The sequence below is a fragment of the Prunus avium genome, chromosome 2 (genome assembly GCF_965620075.1).
Source record: "Prunus avium chromosome 2, drPruAviu1.hap1.1, whole genome shotgun sequence".
Taxonomy (NCBI): Eukaryota; Viridiplantae; Streptophyta; class Magnoliopsida; order Rosales; family Rosaceae; genus Prunus; species Prunus avium.
Genome location: NC_142285.1, coordinates 5,391,890 through 5,415,275, shown reverse-complemented (window position 1 = coordinate 5,415,275; position 23,386 = coordinate 5,391,890). Strand labels below are relative to the sequence as shown.

Below are 23,386 nucleotides of genomic sequence, written 5' to 3'. Positions count from 1 at the left end.
TGATCCAACCACACAAACATTGGCCCAATCCAAGCTCGGATGAAGAAGATAAGTCCGAAATGAACTTCTAACTCAGTCTCCAGTTTTTGCACATTTTGCACCATTTTGCTTCAAAAGTGATCTCTTGCTGCCTTCAACCTATAGAACACACAAACATAGGTAAGTGACTTGAAATAAAGAGAAACTAAACAAAATTACTAAGTAATGAAGGCATGCAAATGTGTGAAATTATGATATTGCACTAATCGGTGTTGAAATGAATTTTTTTTAAATCATTGGTTGTATATACAAATATTGTGTAACAGAATAAATATCACAAAAACAAGTTTGGTGTAATGTTTTGTGAATGATACTTCATGCTTCACCCTTTGAAGGCCAAGGTTCGAGTCCTGAAAACGACACAAAATCTTCTACTTTTTTAGGGTGAATAAAGGGCAATGAAGATGGGCCACGTAAGTGGTGGTTGAGGGCGTGGGCCAGAAGAGGGATTGCCGGAGATGGACATGTGGCATAGTGTGCTTGACTTAGAAGGAATGACATTGTGTAGACGCTATATATATATAGTGAGCTTCAGTTGAGGGATATCTCAAATAAGTTTATTTGAGGGAGACCCTTGTTGGGTTCACTATACATTGTATTTCATTAATCTAAACGTCAATTTTGTAGATATTCATTTGATTGTTGAATTTTTTTCCGTAGGGTACCCTAAATCCCTCAAATAAAGTGAGTTATTCTCTCATTCGAACGTCCGTAATTTATTATCTTGCGAACGTCATTCTAAATGGGAGGGAAATAATGGAGGGGTAGTAGAAAATACACGGCGATCGCAAGGTAATAACATATGGACGTCCGCATAGGAGAATTTCTGTATATATATATAAAACATTACTAAAAAATTTCTATAAATATATACCAACCTCATTTCTACATAATTTCCCACATTTTTTTTCATCCTTTTATGAAATTTCCCAAAACAAATTCTTACTCTTTTCATCATTCTTCATAATTTCTCACAATTTTAAATAAGGTCTAAAATAGTACTTTAATTAAATTATTCAATATATTTAAAAATATAATAAAAAATAATAAAATATTGAGGGATCTATGATTTATCCTTGCACTGCTGGAGACGGTAAATATATAGTCCAACACTATTCTTTTTTTGGGTGAAGTCCAACACTATTCTTTAAAAAACTATAAATAAGGCTAAATTTTATGGGTGGGCTATATTTAGTTCTTTGCTGTTGGAGATGGCCTAAGAGGATCGCTCACCTAAAAATTGTAATTCCTCTGTAAGGCCATCTCCAGCCATAGGGTTAAATGTAGTGTAGGGCTATAATTTTACCCTTTTAAAATATTAATTTTGCATATTATAAATAGTGTAGGGCTAAATTTTTTCATCTCCAGCCATGTGGGGCTATATTTTAAGACCCTCCATATTTTATTATTTTGAGAAAAACTATGGTAAAACACTCATACATTCCACTACAATGTGAATGAAAAAAATAAGTAAAGAGAATAAAATGGTAGGAAATGGTTGAATGAAATGTGTGTGGAAAACATTTGACAAAAAAAAAAGATGGAAAAGTTGTGAATAAGTACAGAATTTAAATACATTTCAAAGGTTAAAAGAAAAAATAATAATAATTACGGCTAGCAGACGTCAACACGCCTTTAATATAAACCTTTGGATTGCAGTTTCACAAGATGTTCCCCTTCTCACGCCCACACGTGATACTTTCTCGTATTTGGGCAACACATGTGTTGGGCCCACAAAAAAAATTTGGTCTGGTCTACTAGTGACTTGGGAAGATGGCTAAAGGACTAAATGTAGCCCTCAAAATTTGGCCGAATTTTTTTTGACCTATGACTTAAGGTGAATTTTGCATGTTTGAAAGGCTACATATGGTCTATGGCCATGGCCGGAGATGGCCTAACAAAAAAATTGTAATTCCTCTCCTAAAAATGATTAATTGGCTCCGTCATGTCCTAAAAATCTGCAGGACCATGTCGCATAGGATTGAAAATTGGAACCACACAACACAATGCTTGCTTTGACTTTTATACGTAACTTTGACCTCAACTATAATATTAGAAGGATATTTCTTCGCTCTTGATACATCAGGAGCCTTTCCTCCTCCACATGCGACATGGCCTCTTTACAAAAAGACACATGTTTTTTTTTTCCAACTCTTTTCAACTCTTTAAACCCAAGCCCTTTTAACTCAGGTCATGCTCTTCTCTTAGAGAGACCTCTTCTTTTGACAACCTATGTAACATCCCACTTCGACCAACAGAGAGGGGGTGATGTGCCTTATATGTACATGCCCATCTTCATCTAGCACGAGGCCTTTTGGGAGCTCACTATCTTCTAATTCCATAGGAACTCCGAAGTTAAGCGAGTTTCGGTTAGAACAATCCTAGGATGGGTGATCCACTAGGAAGTTGCTCGTGAGTTCCCAGAAACAAAACCGTGAGGGCACGGGGGGCCCAAAGCGAACAATATCGTGCTACGGCAAAGCGATCTGGGATGTGACAACATAACTCTGATAACCAGCAGCGTAAACCTTCGACCATCGACCATGTAAATCTCCGATCATTGACAACGTAAATTTCAGGCGAACTTCTCTCACTATTTGATTAATTCTTCTAAGATGGTTAGTCCAACAACATTGTTTCCCTTTCTTAATTTTGGAATTTTAGTTTTCATAATTCCTATACATGGCAGATTCTTCATATTTGGCGGTTGTTTTTCTTGACCAGTTCCGGTGAGTGGGTTTCTTATGTTTATATGGTTTATCAAAGTAGTATACCTGTAATGAACTTACGTTGATAAATATATAAAAACATCTATTTGATTTGTAATAGAATCTTCTCTTTTCTCCTTGTAAGCTAACCAGGCTTTTAATTTGGGTGAAATAAATGGTTATAAGTTGCAGCCAACCTGTTTGAAGAAATGTCTAAACCAAGTTCTAAATATGATCCAGTGGTTCTAATTGGTAGTGGCAATATAGTGGTTCTAATTGGTAGTGGCAATATTGTAGGTGGATGGAGATTCAAGAGTGTCCAAGACTAAGCAATATGTTATCCAGTGACGTCAACGTTGATTTGCAAGGTGAGGACAAATTTGATCCATTTACTCATTTTTCACCTACTAATGATCTAGATGAATTGAATAAGAACAATCAAGAGAAAATTGAGGATGTTTGCTTAGTAGAGAGTTTAGTTCTCATGAGAGTGCATATAAGTTTTATGTACAGTATGGTGATGAAAGAGGTTTTAGTGTGAGAAATTGGAGGAAAAACAGATTGGGTATTGTAACACAGATAACTTATTGTTGTTCAAAAGAAGGTCATCAAAGATATGACAAACGACATGAAAAAGTATCTTATTCTCAACCAATTTCAAGAGTGGGTTATGAAGCACATATGACATGCTTACTTAAAAAAAAAGGGAGTTTTAAGGTTACATCGTTTATGTAAGACCCGTGTCTTGGGGAAACAAGAACGGTGAGCAATCCCACATCGTTCGGGGAGGGAAAGGTGAAGTGCTTTAAATGTGTGGGCACTTCTCTTCCTAGCACAAGGCCTTTTAGGAGCTCACTGGCTTCGGAGTCGTGGGAACTCCGAAGTTAAGCGAGTTGGGGGCTAGAGCAATCCCAAGATGGTTGACCCACTGGGAAGTTGCTCGTGAGTTCCCAGAAACAAAACCGTGAAGGCAGAGAGGGGGGCCCTAAGTGGACAATATCGTGTTAGGGGAGTCGGGTCGTGACAAATGGTATCAGAGTTGGACCCCGACCAGAAGTGTGCCAGCGAGGATGCTGGGCCCCAAGGGGGGTGGATTGTAAGACCCGTGTCTTGGGGAAACAAGAACGGTGAGCAATCCCACATCGCTCGGGGAGGGAAAGGTGAAGTGCTTTAAATGTGTGGGCACTTCTCTTTCTAGCACGAGGCCTTTGGGGAGCTCACTGGCTTCGGAGTCGTGGGAACTCCGAAGTTAAGTGAGTTGGGGGCTAGAGCAATCCCAGGATAGGTGACCCACTGGGAAGTTGCTCGTTAGTTCCCAGAAACAAAACCGTGAGGGCAGAGAGGGGGGCCCAAAGCGGACAATATCGTGCTAGGGGAGTTGAGCCGTGACAGTTTAAAGGAACCCATAATCATGCTTTGATTAGAACACCAATGAAGGATATGCTTAGGATTAATAGACATATGTCTAAGGCTCAAAAAGCACATGCTGATGATGCTGAAAAATCAAGAATACCTATTAAAGCCACTATGGAACGAATGAGTAGAGAAGTTAGGGGACAAGAGAATCTTGGGTTTTTGGATAAAGATTATCGAAATTGCATACATAAAAAGAGAAAGACAAATATGGAAAATGGAGATGCTGGTGCTATATTGCAATATTTTCAGAAAATTCAGTTGGATGATTTTTTTTATTTATAATGCAATGCAGCTTAATGAGGATGATATGATCACAAATATATTTTGGGCTGATTCACGTTCTGTAAGTGACTATCACCTCTTTGGGGATGTTGTTTGCTTTGATACGACATATCGAACAAATGAATATGGTTGACCATTTGCACCATTTGTTGGGGTTAACCATCATAAGCAAACAATTGTTTTTGGTGCAGCTTTGTTGTACGATGAAACCACAAAATCTTTTAAGTGGTTATTTGAGACTTTCCTTTCAACGATGTCTGGAAAGCAACAAAAGACGATTCTAAAGATCAATCTGCTGCAATTGCTAGTGCAATCTTAGATGTATTTCCTGAAACTTCTCAACGACTTTGTGTTTGGCATATTTATCAGAATGCTGCCAAAATTTTAAGTCATGTTTTTCATGGTTCAAAAGAATTTGCTCACGATTTTAGCACATGTGTATATGATCATGAGGATGTAAATGAGTGGTTATTAGCATGGAATCATATGCTTGACAAGTATAGCCTCAAGGGGAACAAGTGGTTGAAAGAAATATTTGAATTACGGGAAAAATAGGCCCTTGTGTATGGCAGAAATACTTTCACGACTGATATGAAAAGCACACAGCGTAGTGAATGTATGAACAATGTCTTAAACAAATAATTGAAGCCAAAGCATAATCTTTTGCGGTTTTTTGAACATTATGAGAGGGTTTTGGTAGACCGTAGATATGAAGAACTAGTTGCTGATTTCAAGATGCTGCAAACAACACCTGTACTATTATTAAGTGTAGAGATGTTGCAGTACAAAGTTGAGGTTTATACTCCGGAGGTATTTAAACTCTTTCAAGAAGAGTATAAGAGAATTCTTGATTATAACATATATAAAGTTGGTAAATGTGAGATGGCAACTGAGTATAAAGTGTCTTATATTAGTAAATCTCAAGAGCACTTGGTTAAGTTTGAAGCTTCAACATAAAAAGTCAATTGTAGTTGCATAAAGTTCACGTTTGTTGGGATTTTAAGTGCTCATGCAATGAAAGTGCTTGATAAGAAAAATGTGAAAAGGATTCCATCCCAATACATATTGAATCGGTGGAGGAGAGATGCAAAGGCTAAGAGTATCACTAGTTATAATGGATTAATATTTGGGATTCATGACAACCCCAAAGAGTCTATGAGAAAGCGTTACAACCATATGTGTCGGAATTTTCGTGAGTTTGCATCCTTTGCAGCAGAGCATGAGAAATTAACAGAAAATGTTGATCAATGCTCCATTAAGATGGTCAAAGGTTTAGAGGAAATAAAGACAAATCTTTTTGGTGGAAATCAACATGTTTGCAGAGTGGTTGAGCAAACTAATTCTGCTACACCAATCGTAACAGGAGTTGAAAGAAAGGCTACAATTGGGCTCCCACGCAATCGATTGAAGGACCCCATTGAATGAAAAAGACAAAACATCAACAAAAGCCACAAAAACTTCTGCAAGACGATAAATAACAATGTAGGTAACTCCATACATACTGACACTGTGAATATACTAAGTGCATAGTACTTTATACACCACTTATGAAATTTTTTGTTTTTTGCTTTTTATTTTTGTCAAAAACCTGTTTGTAGGAAATTGATTTCACAACTGGAGGTTCACAAGTGCAACAGATTGTTGGACATGAGGTTCAAGCATTTCCTCTTCAAGGAAATTACCTTTTCAGTTTCAGTTTGCATATAAATAATTAATTTAAACTTATATTTTTCTTTATACCTCTAATAGGAACCTTGTATGGAAAATGGAACCTACATGCCATTTTCAAAACAGGAAAGCTCTAATATGATGACAAGTTGGCAAGACAAAATTTCTTTCACCCAACTACTTCATGTAGGTGTTAGAGTTTGTATAGGAAAATACACTTGCATCTAGTCCCACATTGGAAGGGAGTTGTTTCATTCCATGGTTTATAAGCACTAACACTTTAGAAATACTAAATATAGTATGGGCCTAGTGGAGGCAAATTTGGGCCTCATCATGGTTTGGTCTTGAAATATATATATATATATATATAATGGTTAAAAGATGGGCCTTGGGTTGGGCTCTATTGATTAAATTAACAATTTATTTTTATTAATTGGAAATTCGTTTTTCAGATAAAACCAAAATCTGAAATTCAAATATGTTAAACAGTTAACATAACTGTTGGATGAAGAGGTGAAGAGGTGTCAGGCCTCTATATAATGACATTTCGTCCAAACCAGAAAGGCACTTTTGGAATAGCATTATCATTCTCACATTTTAGGACTTCCTAAGAGAAATCATATCACTGTTCGCCAGAAATCAAAGCCACAGTGCTTAGGCTTTGATTTGTGATAGTTTAATCCTAGTGGACAGACTCCTATCGAACTACAAGCACAAGGGTAGAGGAGAAATACTGTCTAAAGGACACTGCAACTCTGCAGGACTCTATCTACAATTCAAGTCAGTATTCTGTAATTTACTCTACTATTGTACTAATTTGATTATTTCTATATCAAGCATATTTCGTTGTATTTATTATTCTATTTTTTGGGTTTATACTGATTGTTCTTCAACAATCTTTAGACAGTAAAATGGAACAATCAGGAAGTAAGCCCTCCCATGCCGAAAAGCCTGAGAAATTCAAAGGCACTGATTTCAAACGTTGGCAGCAGAAGATGTTGTTCTATCTAACAACATTAAATCTAGCCCACATTCTCAGACATGATGCCCCTGTGTCGAATGAGAACCCTGCAACCTGAGAGACTGTCGTTGCAATATATGCATGTACACAATCTGATTTCTTGTGTAGGAACTATATCTTGAATGGACTCGATGACACACTGTATGATGTTTATGCAGCATTCAAGATGGCTAGAGAAGTTTGGGAATCTTTTGAGAAAAAATATAAAACTGAAGATGCAGGATTCAAGAAATTTGGTTGTTGGCAGATTTCTGGATTTCAAGATGGTAGATTCCAAACCTGTTGTCAAACAAGTTGAAGACCTCCAGAAAATTATCCATGAGATTCTTGCTGAAGGCATGAAGATCAATGAATCTTTCCAAGTGGCATCTTTGATTAAAAAACTTCCACCAAATTGGAAAGAATTCAAGAGTTATCTGAAACACAAGAGAAAGGAGATGAGTATGGAGGATCTCATTGTAAGGCTTCAGATTGAGGAGGATAACAGAATAAGTGAGAACAAGAATGTGGTTTCGAACATGGAAGCCAAGGCAAACATGGTTGAAGGAACCTTAGCAAAACCAAAATTCAATCCTAAAAAGAACAAGAAGAACTTTGTTCCTGGAGCAAAAGGGAAAGACTTCAAAAAGATTAAAAGAGCATGCTGGGTTTGTGGGGAAGCAGGCCATAAGGCTCAAGAATGCAGGCATAGAAAGGATCAGAATCCTGCCAATCCTGCAAATCCAAACAACAACAGACCAAGGTACAATCATGGCAATATGACTGAAGAAAACCTGACTACAGTGGTGTCAGAAACCAACATGGTTTCGAATGACAATGAGTGGCTGATTGATACTGGAGCCACCCGTCATATCTGTGGTGATATGAATGCATTTCTTACTTACCAAGAGATACATGGTGGTGAGCAACTGTTTATGGGAAACGCCTCTGCATCTGCTGTTGTTGGAAAGGGAAAAGTGCTTTTGAAATTCACCTCTGGAAAAGAACTAACCCTCCTAGATGTGCTGCATGTGCCAGATATACGACGGAACTTGGTATCTGGACCTGTTCTAAGCAATAAAGGATTCAAACTAGTTTTCGAATCCAACAAAGTTGTACTAACTAAGGGGGGAATGTTTGTGGGAAAAGGTTACCTTGCTGATGGGTTGTTCAAACTTAATGTATCTGCCAATTCTATCAATAATAATATAAATAAGGCTTCCGCTTATATTGTTGACTCTTCTTCTGGATTATGGCATGCTAGATTAGGAAATTTTAATTTCCGTTCCTTACATAGAATGTATAATTTATGATTGCTGCCTAAGTTGTGGAGGAAAGCAATATTATGTAACTTTCATTGATGATTGCAGCAAGTACTGTTATGTATATTTATTACATAGCAAAGATGAGACTTTGGATATGTTTAAGACATATAAAGCTGAAGTTGAGAATCAACTCAACAGAAAAATTAAAGTCCTAAGATCAGATAGAGGAGGGGAATATGAATCCACTGCATTTGCTAAATTTTGTGCCATAAATTGTATAATTCATCAAACGACAGCTCCTTATACACCACAACAAAACGGTGTTGCTGAAAGGAAAAATAGGACATTTAAAGACATGATAAATTCTATGTTGAATAGCTCTGGGCTTCCACATAATATGTGGGGTGAAGCCTTACTTACTGCAAATACAATACTGAATCGAATTCCACATAAAACGAGTAACAAATCACCATATGAAGTATGGAAAGGAAGGTTACCAACTTATAAGACACTCAAAGTGTGGGGTTGCCTAGCAAAAGCTCAAGTTCCTTTGCCAAAGAGAACTAAACTTGGACCAAAAACTATAGATTGTGTCTTCATTGGATTTGCATCCAATAATGCTGCTTATAGAGTTTTAGTATTTCATTATGAAGTTTCTGATATACATGTAAATACCATACTAGAATCTGTGGATGCAATATTCTTTGAGGACATTTTTCCTTATGAACAAGGAAGGTCCAATGTCAATAGAAAGAGAACTATTGATGATTCTAGAATAAATGAGAATTCTGGAAGAGACGATGGTAATCCTACTTCATCTAGTGTTCAAGGAAATGAACAAAATCAAGAACCAAGAAGAAGTAAAACGACAAGAATACCAAAAGATTTTGGAACAAATTTCTTAACTATGATAGCTGAAGCTGAGCCTCAAACATATAAAGAGGTGATATCAAGTCTAGAAGCTCCATTTTAGAAAGAAGCAATCAATAGTGAGATTGAATCCATTATACAAAATCATACATGGGAATTGGTTGATTTACCACATGGTAATAGACCAATTGGATACAAATTGATCTTTAAGAAGAACTTAAAAGCAGATGGTACAATTGATAAGTATAAGGCTCGATTGGTAGCCAAAGGATACCGTCAAAAGGAAGGCTGAGATTTCTTTGACACATACTCACCCGTGACAAGAATAACATCAATAAGGATGCTAATTGCTATAGCGTCAATTTATGACATGATAATACATCAAATGGATGTAAAAATCGCTTTCTTAAATGGAGAGTTGGATGAGGAAATATATATGGAACAACTCGAGGGGTTTATAGTAAAAGGTCAAGAGAAAAAAGTTTGCAAACTTGTAAAGTCTCTCTATGGACTAAAACAAGCTCCAAAGCAATGGCATGAAAAATTTGACCATACTATGATGACACATGGTTTTAAAATAAACGAATGTGATAAATGTGTCTATATCAAGACACATAAGAACGCATGTGTTATAGTGTGTCTGTATGTAGATGACATGCTTATAATTGGGACAAACAAGGATATAATTAACTCTACCAAGAAAATGTTAAACTCCAGTTTTGACATGAAAGACTTAGGTCTTGCTGATGTGATTCTTGGAATTAGAGTTAAAAGAAATTCAGACGGTTATATATTAACACAGTCCCATTATGTAGAAACTGGTCTTAGAAAGTTTGGTCATTTTGGAAGTAATAATCATGCTGTAACACCTTTTAATGCAAGTTGCAAATTAAAGAAGAATGATGGTGAAGCTATTTCACAAAAGAAATATTCACAAATCATTGGAAGTCTTATGTACATTATGAATTGTACAAGACCTAATATGGCCTATTCTGTGAGTAGACTTAGTAGGTATACAAGTAATCCAGGACATGATCATTGGGAAGCATTGATAAGAGTTTTGAGATATTTGAATTACACTTTGGAGTATGGATTACACTATAACAAATATCCTCCAGTACTAGAGGGATATAGTGATGCCAATTGGATATCTAATGATTTAGAAACAAATTCCACTAGTGGATATGTTTTTACACTAGGAGGAGCATCCATATCTTGGAAATCTAGTAAACAAACTTGCATAGCCCGATCAACAATGGAATCGGAATTTGTAGCTTTAGATAAAGCTGGTGAAGAAGCCGAGTGGCTAAGAAATTTTTTGAAGGATATTCCTATTTGGCCTAAGCCTGTAACGGCTGTTTGTATACATTGTGATTGTATGGCTGCTCAAGCAAAAGCCAAAAATAACGTATATAATGGAAAGTCTAGACATATTAGATGAAGGCATAATACAATTAAGCAGTTGCTCTCAAATGGAATAATTTCCATTGATTATATAAGGTCAAAACAAAATCTTGCGGATCCGCTTACAAAAGCCCTGTCAAGAGAGCAAATTAAACTGACATCGAGGGGAATGGGATTAAAGCCAATTCAATAAATGAATCGGCCTAACGGAAACCTAACCTAGCTGATTGGAGATCCCATGGTCTAGGTTCAATAGGCAAACTGGTTAGGCACGATTCAAAAGAGCTAACACACTTATATCTCATTCCTATGATGGAAAGAAGTGTGTTGTCTGCAAGAAGTCTATTAGGGTACGAAAGTTTAATGATGTTGATTTCTTGAAATTAAGAGGAATAGAGCAGACTAGTCTTAGTCAACATTACCTATGTAGGAGTAAATGTGGGGTCGCATTTATGAGAATGAGATGGTTAAATTCTCTAAAGCTCCTATGAATCCAAGATTTCGTCAGGACCAACATGAACACAAACATATGAATAAGTGGTATGTTAAGATGTAACATATGTGATACTTGTTGTCTCAGTTTACTACAATAGGTTAACAGTTCAAGATTTTATATTCACTGCGTCACCTAGTAAGTTCGACGAGTATTCACTAAGGTAGGTTCAAGTCCAAAAGACACCTCTCCTGATGTGTGCTATATCTAAGTTTTCTCTCAAAATATGCACATTATAATTTTCCTATACAAATGTGGGGTATTGTTAGAGTTTGTATAGGAAAATACACTTGCATCTAGTCCCACATTGGAAGGGAGTTGTTTCCTTCCATGGTTTATAAGCACTAACACTTTAGAAATACTAAATAGAGTATGGGCCTAGTGGAGGCAAACTTGGGCTTCATCATGGTTTGGGCTTGAAATATATATATAATGGTCAAAAGATGGACCTTGGGTTGGTCTCTGTTGATTAAATTAATTGGAAATTTTTTTTTCAGAGAAAACCAAAATATGAAATTCAAATATGTTAAACAGTTAACATAACTGTTGGATAAAGAGGTGTCAGGCCTCTATATAATGACATTTCGTCCAAACCAGAAAGGCACTTTGGAATAGCATTATCATTCTCACATTTTAGCACTTCTTGAGAGAAATCATATCACTGTTCGCCAGAAATCAAAGCCACAGTGCTTAGGCTTTAATTTGTGATAGTTTAATCCTAGTGGACAGACTCCTATCGAACTACAAGCACAAGGGTAGAGGAGAAATACTGTCTAAAGGACACTGCAACTCTGTAGGACTCTATCTACAATTCAAGTAAGTATTCTGTAATTTACTCTACTGTTGTACTAATTTGATTATTTCTATATCAAACATATTTCGTTGTATTTATTATTCTATTTTTTGGGTTTATACTGATTGTTCTCCAACATTAGGTATATTCATGATGTTAATATTTCTATGCTAAATTTACCTTATTAACTTGAAGCTTGGATACTTTGTAGGAACGAGTACATATTGATGCTTTTTCACAAGACCAAGAACTGGGAAGTTGAGCAAGATCTTTTTGCTGGATATTTTTTGGGTAGTGCAGCAATGAAGTATTTAATAGATGAAGATTGCACAAGTTTTTTGTCGGATCGTGCAACATATCAAAGGAGATCATACTTGTACATTTTGTGCAGCACATGAGAATTGGGTTAGTAGGGATTGCACATTTTGTTTTTTGATTGTGCAACATCATTGACTTGAAGGATAAAAATTGTATTTGTACTATTGTTGCTTAATGGGTGACAACGAAGTGGGGTAATGAAAAACCTCTTTTTTTTCTTTTTTTTTTTTTTTTTTTTTCTTGGAACAGGTTGTATGCAAATGGATGGCAAAAATCCCTGCTGGGGTGGGTCCCCGTCGGGTCCTCGACCCTAACGGGGGGGAGATTTTGAGGCCAAACGGGTATCGGGTACTGAGATTCCCGAACTTGAAAAATCCCTGACGGGTATGGGGAGGGAATGGTATTGTCGTCCACATCCCCAAACCCGACCCGAAAATATATATGTTTATATTTAAATAAATAAATAAATAAATAAATAATTCTAATATTTATGTTTGGCCCTAAGTTAGCATGCCTCTCTTAATTCTTCCTAATCTTCTCTGGAATTTAATATTGATGTGATTTTGAATAGTTGAGTTGAACTTTATAGTTAATTTGGATGTGTTGAATGATAATTTAATATGAAACTTAATGTTAAAATGTATGATAAATATTTTTTATGCAAAAAAAATCGGGGATTCGAGGAGGGTATGGGGGATAGTCCTCCGATGGGAACGGGAATGGGTTCGGAGAGAGGGGCGGGGATGGAGAGAGGGGACGGGGATGGTATTGTCATACCTAGGCCCTACCCGACCCATTGCCATCCCTAGATGCAACCTATACAACCAATTTACTTTAGCAAAAGATATGAAAACCAGTTAGCTTGCAAGAAGAGGAGAAAATTATATAACAAATTAAATATTTTTTATTTATTTATCAATATAAGTTTATTATAAGCAAGGGTCTGGGAGTTTAAAGTAGTTGGAGTTTGCTGTTGAGGAGGCTTGGGTCAAGCTAAAACTAGCCAACAAGACTTGGGTTAGAGTTGAAAGAAATAAAAAGTAAAATTTAAAATTTAATTTATTTTTTTTTTTTTATAAACAAACAAACAGATGTCTTTTTGTAAAGTAACCACATGGTATGTGGAGGAGGAAAGGCTACTGATGTAATCAGGAGCCAAGCAATGTCCATACTACAATATTCAAATACAATAAAACTATATGGAAAATAAGATTAAATTAAATTATTTATAATCTTGACCCTATTCAAATGTAGAGTAAATGATGCGTGTGCAGTGTGACATTAGAGTAGTGTCCTTGGCTAAGTGGTTGTACATCACTAGTAAGCCAAAGACCTCACAGCACAGTAACAACATTTTTTCCCCCGTTTCGAGTGCCCCATTTTTATAACCATATCCATGACGGTGTACCTTTACAGATGAAACTTGTCCAAACCCGGACTGACCCGCTGGATACTTCATTTTGTTGGCGAGTAGAGCATATCCTATTCTATTTGAGTTTTATTTATTTTTCCTTTTGTGTAGATATTATGTAATTAGGATTCCACTTATTTCCTAATTAAACCCTACTAGGGTTTGTAACCTGTATTATAAATACCTCCTTTCGGAGAATGAAATACATCTGAAAATATTCTACCCATATTATTTGACTTGGTATCAGAGTCGACTTTCTAGTGACCTGTGTGTGTTGTGCCCACCCGTGTTCTACTGTGTGCCCTAATTTCTTTAGGGTTCTTGTGCCTGCGCCTTTGTCGTGTTCCGCTGTGTGCTCTGTCGTGTTCGTGCCTCTATTTCCTGTGCTTTTGCCGTGTTCCGCTGTGTGCATCTGCCTTTACCGTGTTCGTGCCTCTACTGTCTTCGTGCATCTGCCTCTACTGTGTTCCTGCCTCTACTGTGTGCCTCTACTGTCTTCGTACATCTGCCGGATTTGTGTCTGTGCTGTGTTCTGTTGTATACTCTGCGTGATTTGTTGGGTTTCTGCTACAATCATGGGTGATAATTCCATTGTTGGTGTTGTTGCTGCTTCTGCGAATTTGCGTGTTTCTGACTCTATTCTAGGTACTGGCTCTAATACTTGGATAATTGACACTGGTACTTCTGATCATATGACTTATGATGCTAAATTTTTTGATGAGTTGTCTAGTAACACCAATAACCCATACATAACTAGTGCTAATGGCTTGCCCTCTCCAATTATTGGCGAGGGCACCATTTCTCTCACCCCAACTCTGTCCTTGTCTCATGCGTTATTAGTTCCCAATATCCATTGTAACTTGTTATCTGTTGGTCGCTTACTTGATACACTTAATGCTTCTGCTACTTTCTATCCTACCCATTGCTCTTTTCAGGATCTTAGGACTCACGAGATGATTGGGCATGGTAAACGGATAGGGGGGTTATATTATTTGACGTTGCCTTCTGCACCAGTTCGTGATCGTGTCGTTAATACTGTTCAAAGTTGCAGTGTCAAAGACAAACAACAAATTTGGTTATGGCATCGTCGCTTGGGACACCCGTCATTTGGCCACCTTAAGCGTCTGTTTCCATCTTTATTCCGCTCCTGTGATGAGTCCAGTTTTAAGTGTGAGACATGTATTTTGGCCAAGAGCCATTGCACTGTATTTCCTTTAAGTGACAGTAAAGCTGCAAAGCCTTTTGATTTAGTGCATTCTGATGTGTGGGGTCCGGCTCGCGTTACTTCGAATGGATTTCGTTGGTTCGTCACATTTATTGATGATTGTACCCGACTTACTTGGTTTTTCTTGCTGAAAAATAAACATGATGTTGTTTCCATCCTTCCAGAGTTTTGTACTATGGTGTCTACTCAGTTTCATGCTCGGGTCAAAGTATTTCGGACAGACAACGGAGGTGAATATGTGAATAATACTTTAGCGTCTTTCTTCCGTACTCAAGGGATTATTCACCAAACGACAACCCCTTTTAGTCCTCAACAAAATGGTGTGTCTGAAAGAAAGAACCGACACTTGCTTGAAGTTGCCCGCTCACTCATGTTGGATATGTCTCTTCCCCATCACCTTTGGGGGCATGCTGTTCTGTCTGCTGCCTATTTGATTAATCGTACTCCTAGCCGGGTTCTTGATTTCAAGACTCCGCATGATGTGTTTGGTGACCATGTTTCCCCTGTCTCCGTTTCCAAGTTGCCCCCTAAAGTTTTTGGGTGTGTTGCTTATGTTCATGTCTACTCTCATCAACGGAGTAAACTTGATCCTTGTGCTCTGCGATGTGTCTTTATTGGTTATTCTTCTACTCAGAAGGGTTATAAGTGTTATCATCCACCTACCCAGAAGGTGCATGTTACTTTGGATGTGACTTTCCATGAAGAAGTGCCTTATTATGTATCTCCCTCCTCTCCAATTCAGGGGGAGAGGGGGAGTGAATTGAAGAGTTTCGGAGTGAAAAATATGGAAGATGTAGGACCTGAAGAAGGAATTTCTGAAGAACATGAAGAAGGATTTTTTGAAGAACAGGAAGCGATCGGTCATGAACGAATCTTCCTAGATACGACCGGTCGCATAGAAGTGAACGACCGGTCGCTAACGAATCTGCCTGAAAACGACCGGTCGCACATAGGAAACGACCGGTCGCCTGCCTCGACGAGCGACGACAATGACGATACGAGTAAAGCGACCAGTCGCCAGGAATGTCACGACCGGTCGCCAGGTGATATTTTGGAATTTTTCGAGCCTCTCTCAGAAGGACATGACAGTGATACTAGCGACTCTCGTACATATGAAATTGATACAAGACCCCCCTCTGCCCTGCCACTGCCCCAATCAACTCATGATAATGAGGTACTTTCTAGTGATGTGCCTACTTATTCATTGCCCCCACGCACTACCGTGGGAAACCTAAAATACAATATTCTCCTGATATACATGCCAAGTCCAAATATCCCATTAACCATTATATGTCAACTCATCGTTTATCTAAGTCATATGCATCATATTTGTGTCAATTATCGAGTGTATGTGTGCCAACTAAGTTGCAGGATGCTCTATCTGATCAAAACTGGGTAGATGCAATGCATATTGAGATGGAAGCCTTGAACAAGAATGCTACTTGGGAGTTAGTTCCTTTGCCAAAAGGGAAAAATGCAGTTGGGTGCAGATGTGTGTTTACTTTGAAGCATAAGGCTGATGGTTCTATTGACCGTTACAAGGCAAGATTGGTAGCAAAAGGGTATACTCAGACTTATGGAGTGGATTACACGGAGACTTTCGCTCCAGTAGCCAAGCTCAACACTGTACGCGTACTCTTGTCCTTAGCTGCTAATCATGATTGGCCGCTATTACAATTTGATGTCAAGAATGCATTCCTCCATGGTGACCTCAAAGAAGAAATATACATGGATCCTCCACCGGGTATCCTTGTAACCTCTAAGGAGGGTATGGTGTGTAAGTTACGGAAATCATTATATGGACTAAAGCAGTCTCCAAGAGCTTGGTTCGGGAGGTTTGCTGCAGCTATGAGGAAGTCTGGGTATGTACAAAGTAACTCGGATCATACTTTGTTTCTGAAACGTCGCAAAGGTAAGTTGACAGCTTTAATAATTTATGTTGATGATATGATTGTAACTGGAGATGATCAGGTGGAAATACAGAGTCTTCAGAAATATCTTGCGTCTGAATTTGAGATGAAATCATTAGGTGACTTGAAATACTTTCTTGGGATTGAAGTTGCCAGATCTAAGCATGGTATTTTTTTTGTCCCAAAGAAAGTATGTTTTGGATTTGCTTGCAGAAACTGGAATGTTGGATTGTAAACCCATTGATACTCCTAGTGAACAGAATCACAAGTTGGGGTTGTATCCCGATCAAGTTCCAACTGATAAAGAACGTTATCAACGACTTGTGGGGAAGTTGATTTATTTGGCTCATACTCGTCCATATATTGCGTATGCTGTAAATATAGTGAGTCAGTTTATGCATTCTCCTAGTGTAGATCATATGGGGGTTGTGACTCGTATTTTAAGGTATCTGAAAGTAACTCCTGGCAAGGGGTTAGTTTTCTCCAAGTATGGCCATACAAATGTAGAAGGGTATACAGATGCTGATTGGGCAGGTTCAGCCACAGATAGGCGTTCGACATCTGGGTATTTTATGTTTGTGGGTGGCAATCTTGTTACGTGGAGGAGCAAGAAACAAAAGGTGGTGTCTAGATCTAGTGCTGAGGCAGAGTATCGGGGAATGGCCCATGGTGTATCTGAGTTACTATGATTGAGAAGATTGTTGAAAGACCTTGGTTTTGGGCCTAATAAACCCATGGAGTTATATTGTGACAATACGGCTGCGATTGCAATTGCTCATAATCCTGTACAACATGACCGTACAAAGCATGTGGAGGTTGATCGAAATTTCATTAAGGAAAAGTTGGATGCGGAGATTGTGTCCTTCCCCTTCATCCGTTCAGAGTATCAGTTAGCTGATGTTCTTACGAAAGCTGTTTCTACGAGTATCTTTCTCAACTCGCTTGACAAGTTGGGCATGCGTGACGTCTTTGCTCCAACTTGAGGGGGAGTGTTGGCGAGTAGAGCATATCCTATTCTATTTGGGTTTTATTTATTTTTCCTTTTGTGTAGATATTATGTAATTAGGATTCCACTTATTTCCTAATTAAACCCTACTAGGGTTTGTAACCTGTATTATAAATACCTCATTTCGGAGAATGAAATACATCTGAAAATATTCTACCCATATTATTTGACTATTTGCCACCACCATTGCCCTCGTCTTCCTCCTTTTTCTTCTCATCTCCACCGCCACCGCCATTGCCGTCATGGCCGTCATTGAGCTTCTCCCTCAAAAGCTCAGCCAATGTCTGCACGTCCATTAAACCCGTCACTGTCATTGATTTCTTATTCTGATCTAGTTCTATCTTATCACACCCTGTCCACGTTACCCATGTCAAATAATTAAAAACAAATTCATCATCGAAGAAACGACGCCGTCACATAACGATTGGTGGAATTTATAACCTCACCTGGGATATCTGTCGAAACCTCCATAAACTTCGCCAACTTTGCATGGCATTTATCGCAGAGACAGTCGAGCTTAAAAACTACCCTCGTCACCGTAGACTACACAAACCCATGGGCCCCTTTAATTAATGAAAGCGACTAAATTTTGAAACATAAAAAAAATTAAATTTTTGAGGCAGGGGCACGTTAGGGACCAGTGCGCACTACACTACACACACCTTTTTAGGTTTTTCGTCGTCGTCTGTTTTCTCAGGCTGCTTTTTCTTGGTGTCGTTGGCGTCGTCTTTGTTGACTTTGTTGTCATTTTTGTGCTGGGGAGAGATGAGGTCGACCTTATTCTTGGTCTTGGTAGCCAGCTCGTCTCTCAGCTTTGTGGGGTCCACTTTTCCAACCACCGTCGGCTTGTTCGGTTGGCCCTCAGATTTCACCGACTCAGCGCCCGTGTTGCATATATAATACACCCAACTTAAAAACCATCCCAGAATTGAAACAAAAAAAAAAAAAAATTGAATCTAATTGTGGATGAGATTCAACCGATAAAGTAGAAACAGAGCATAATCAGAATCAAATTCCTTTGGAATATTACTTTTTCCATGCACCAAAATAGAGAAAATAAAAAGAAGACAATTTCATGAGGAGTAAAGGGAGATCAGAATCTCTTAAGACAAAATTTGAACGAAATCTGATAAACTGGGGTTGAATGATTTTACCTTGAAAAGATTTGACCCATTTGACAAAATTAAGGGCGAAGGGGCCGCCCTCCTTCTTCTCACCCCCGTCGTTTTTCTTGTTCTTGTTCTCGACGCCATTGTTGTTGTTCTTCTGCATGAAACCCGAAAACAAACACCAAAACCCATTACTCAAACACAAACCCATCAAGCAAACACAAGCATATAGAGAGAAAATAAGGGCTAAACCAAATGATAGAGAATCAGAGGCGGATGAATTGGGTCTCACCTTGGCCATTGTGAGTTTTTTTGGCGGATTTATGTGTAATTTGTGAGTGCATAGTAGAAAACGTGGTGAGGGCAGTGGATACTTAAAGCCGAGAGAGTTTCGGCGTCAGTTGTTGTTGTGTGACGCCGGAAGTAGGTTCACTTTCTCAACCAGTTTATGCCTTCTATGATGGTGATGATGGAGGGTGTGTGATTTTATATGCGTATTTAGGCATTTGCACTTACACATATGAAGTGATGTGCGTGTGCGGGTTGCGTCCGCGGTACGCGTCGATGAACGTTCTGGACATGGGAGAGAGAAACTTCCTTGCAATTTTGGTGTACGGTGCGGTTGGGTTGTGGTGGGCTCTGCTAACATTTTATATATATATATATATTGTTTCTTTTAGAAAAATTTTAGGGAAAGCCGGCACTTGGCGGGAGCGGATCTGCTGTCCCCAAATTACATGTCCCCTTGTGTCCCTTACCTAATTGTTTGACACATGTCCACCCACTTAACCCTGAATTAACACCGTTAACTTAATAAAATTTAGAAAGAAAAAACCTAAAAAATGAAAAACGAAAAAACCAACACCATAGTAGAAGTAACCACCCCTCGTGACCTTCATGCCCCTTCCCCTTCTTCCCCATCCCTGACCTCCTCCCTCCGTAGCAACACCCACCTCTTCCCGTCCTTGAAATTCCATCACAATGCAAACTACCTCAAGACCCTTCAATTCATTCAATAAAATTATAAGATCACCGATTCAAGCCTTTTTTTTTTTTGGGTGCATGAATCCGAGAAACCCAATTGAAAGATCATCAAAATTGAAACCCTTCCAATTATGAAACCCAAATTTGAGGGGAGATCGGGAAGAAGAGGAGGTGGTAGTGGAAGAGAAGTGGGCAACAGGGTGAAGGTTGTGTATGGCTTAGATGAGGGGGCTGGAACCAGTGAGGTTTGGAGTTGTCGAGGTTGGGTACTTGGCTGGGGAACTTCGTGACTGCTGTTTGTTTTGCCTAAGGTTTAATTTCTTTTAATTTTTATTTTATTGAAAGTTAATAGTGTTATTATTGGGGTTAAGTGGGTGGACACGTGTCAACAAATTATACAAGGGACATGAAGGGACATGAAAAATAGGGACAACGGATCCCTTCCCGCACTTGGCCAGGGCGACTAGAGCCAGGCTCGGGGCGCAAAAAAAAAAATTCAAGTTAAGCCATATATATAATATATGATTATTATCACAAAAGGTCCCTAAGGTTTACGAAACTATCAGATTGCATCTTTAATGTTTTTTTGTGTCATTGGTGGTCATCAAGGTTAGTATGTGTGATCACAAATGGTGCCGTTAGGTTCCGTCAAAAACTCTGTTAGTTTGTTGATGTGGCATATATCACAAAACATCCCTGAGGTTTACACAGCTATCACAAATGGTCCCTTCAATTTTTTTTTCATATTTTTAATTTAAAATTCATAAAATTTTGGTTTTTCTTTCTTAAATCTTATGAATTTTAAATTATTTTAAAATATATATTGTATTTTAAATACACATGACACTATATTATTTTAGATGTGAGCTCCACATATATGCCACATCAACAAACTAATTGATTTTTTAAAAAATAGTTTAAAATTCATAAAGTTGATGGACCTTGGTGCAGACTTTTCACGTGTATGTTGGGCTTTGGTCTTGTTTTAATATTCTGCATCACAGAGAATATTAAATTGTTTCCATCTACCACATCTTCACTTTATTCTTCTCTGAATCAACTCACTGGTGATGAAGTCCCTCCATTGATAAAGTGAAACTTGGTTTGCAGCCACTGAGTTTCTCCTCTGAACATGCTTTGATGCGTAATAAACTGGGAATGCTAGGTTGATCCAATTGCTACCAATTTTGGATATGTTGTTCTCCACATAAGTAGGAACAACATTGATGAAGAACTTAATTCCATTTGAGCAATAGAAAATCTGGTTTTAGCATGGTTACACTGGACTGGTCGTCACAGACTGCTCTCACGAGAAATCATGATTAATGCCCTGAAGATGCAATACTTGCGGAAATGACGCCAAATTCAGATATGTCGTAGTAGACATCCAAATGAACAACTTTCGTGAAGAACGAATGTTCATTTGAGGACTGGAAACTGGTCCGAATTGGGCCATAATTAGGCCCGAATTGCAACTGTTATCAGCTTTCGCTGTTGATGGTATGCTTTTGATGTTTGATGTCGCGAGGATTCCACATTTATTCAAATGATCCCAAATTTGGATATGTTACAGTAGACGTTCTAATGCAAAACTTTCATGAAGAAAGATAATTCATTAGAGCATTGGAATTAGGCCCGAATTGGGCCCGAATTAGGCCCGATTTGCTGCTATAAGCTTTTTGCTGGCGCTGTGCATCTGGTGTTTTCAGCTCTTAGGACTCGACATTTGTCCAAATAAACCCAAATTTGGATATGTTGCAGTAGACGTAGAGATGAACAACTTTCGAGAAGGATGAAACTTGATTTGAGAGCTGAATTTGAATTTTGGGCCCACTCCATCTGACTGCAGCAATGCATGTCTAGCTATATTTTGGCCATTTTGATGTCCATGGAAAATTATCTACCATTTTAGGCAAAAATCCAGTTTTTGGTACAAACACGACCAAAAAAGTAAAACCCCAGACTAATCAAATAATCAGGCTGATCATTCGACAAAATGTTCCATTGAGAGTCATGGCTATGGAAATTGTGAATTCAAATTGTTCTCCGACTCCTGGAGCTTTGGGTTTCTTTATAAGATGTTTAGGTAGTGTAGAGTTGGTTCAAGAAGCTAACTTTTTGTTTGATCAAGTTAAAGTGAAGGGTCTTTGTGTTCCAAATAGTTATAGCTATAAATGTTTGTTGGAGGCTATATCTAAATCTAAGTCAAGTTCAATTGAATTGCTTGAAATGAGATTGCAAGAAATGCGAGATTCTGGGTGGGAATTCAGTAAGTACACGCTGACTCCGGTGTTGCAGGTTTATTGCAATACAGGGAAGTTCGAAAAGGCTATAAATGTTTTCAATGAAATGTATGAGAAGGGGTGGGTTGATGCCCATGTCATGTCTATCTTGATGTTGTCCTTTAGAAGGGGGAGCAAAAAAAAAAAAAATCTGGACTTGAGGGAGCAGGAAAGAGAGACAGAGCTGAGAAGAAAGAAGAGAGAGAGTTTGAGCAGACGAGGAGAGAAGAAGGAAAAATAAGGGTAAATTACTCAAATGGTCCGTAAATTTGTACTCGATTTACATTTTGGGGCTTCAATTAAATTTTTCGTTCAAATGGTCCATAAACTCTATATTAATTACTCAAATGGTCCTACCGTCTAATTTTCTGTTAGATTTAACCAAATTTTAGGGTAAATAATGACCAATTTGCCCTCATATTTAACGGAAATATTGACAGAATGTAACGGTGGGACCATTTGAGTAATTAATATAGAGTTGATGGACCATTTGAATGAAAAATTTAATTGAGGCCCCAAAATGTAAATCGCGTACAAATTTGGGGACCATTTGAGTAATTAACCCGAAAAATAATAAAGAAAGAGAGAGAGAGACCAGGAAAAATAATTAAAAAAAAGAGAGAGGGAAGAAACGGAAAGAAAGAGAGAAGAAGAAATAGAATTAAACAAAAAAAAAGAGGGTGAGATATTTAAAAAAAGGGCAATTGGTGCAGATCCAACGGTCTAAACATAATCAGTAATGGATTCTCATACTTCCAACTCTGTAAGGCCATTTCCAGCAGCCCCCTAGGGCTCGGGCTGGGGAGGGGGGCGGAAAGGCCAAAAACCCATTTTCAGCAATAAAGGCTGGCCCGGGCAAGAGGTGGGGTCCACCAGCCTGGGCTGGCCCGAAGGCAGAAGCAGCCCGAGTGCTGGCCTGAAGGCGCTGTTGACGTCATTGCTGACGCCAGTGTGACGTCAGCAGGCGCAATTCAAATTTTTTTAACGTTGATGCGTGTAGATGAAAATCTTATCCGAAATGTGAAATTCAGATGAAATTTATCTGAAATGTGAAATTCAAATGAAAGACCTAAAAAAATAAAAATAAAAGTCCTCATAAAAATTTAAAATAACTAAAAGAGCCAAGCGTGCATCCTTCCTTCCAAAAGCCGCGTGCTAATGGCCCATATATGCCAGCAAATATGTTTGTTAATCCTTCCAATA

General features: G+C 38.2%; 1 pseudogene; it reads left to right on the top strand.

The window, feature by feature from the left end:
• Window positions 1-4,370: 4,370 nt before the first annotated feature.
• On the top strand, window positions 4,371-5,870 carry LOC110759370 (protein FAR1-RELATED SEQUENCE 5-like; annotated as a pseudogene).
• Window positions 5,871-23,386: the final 17,516 nt, after the last annotated feature.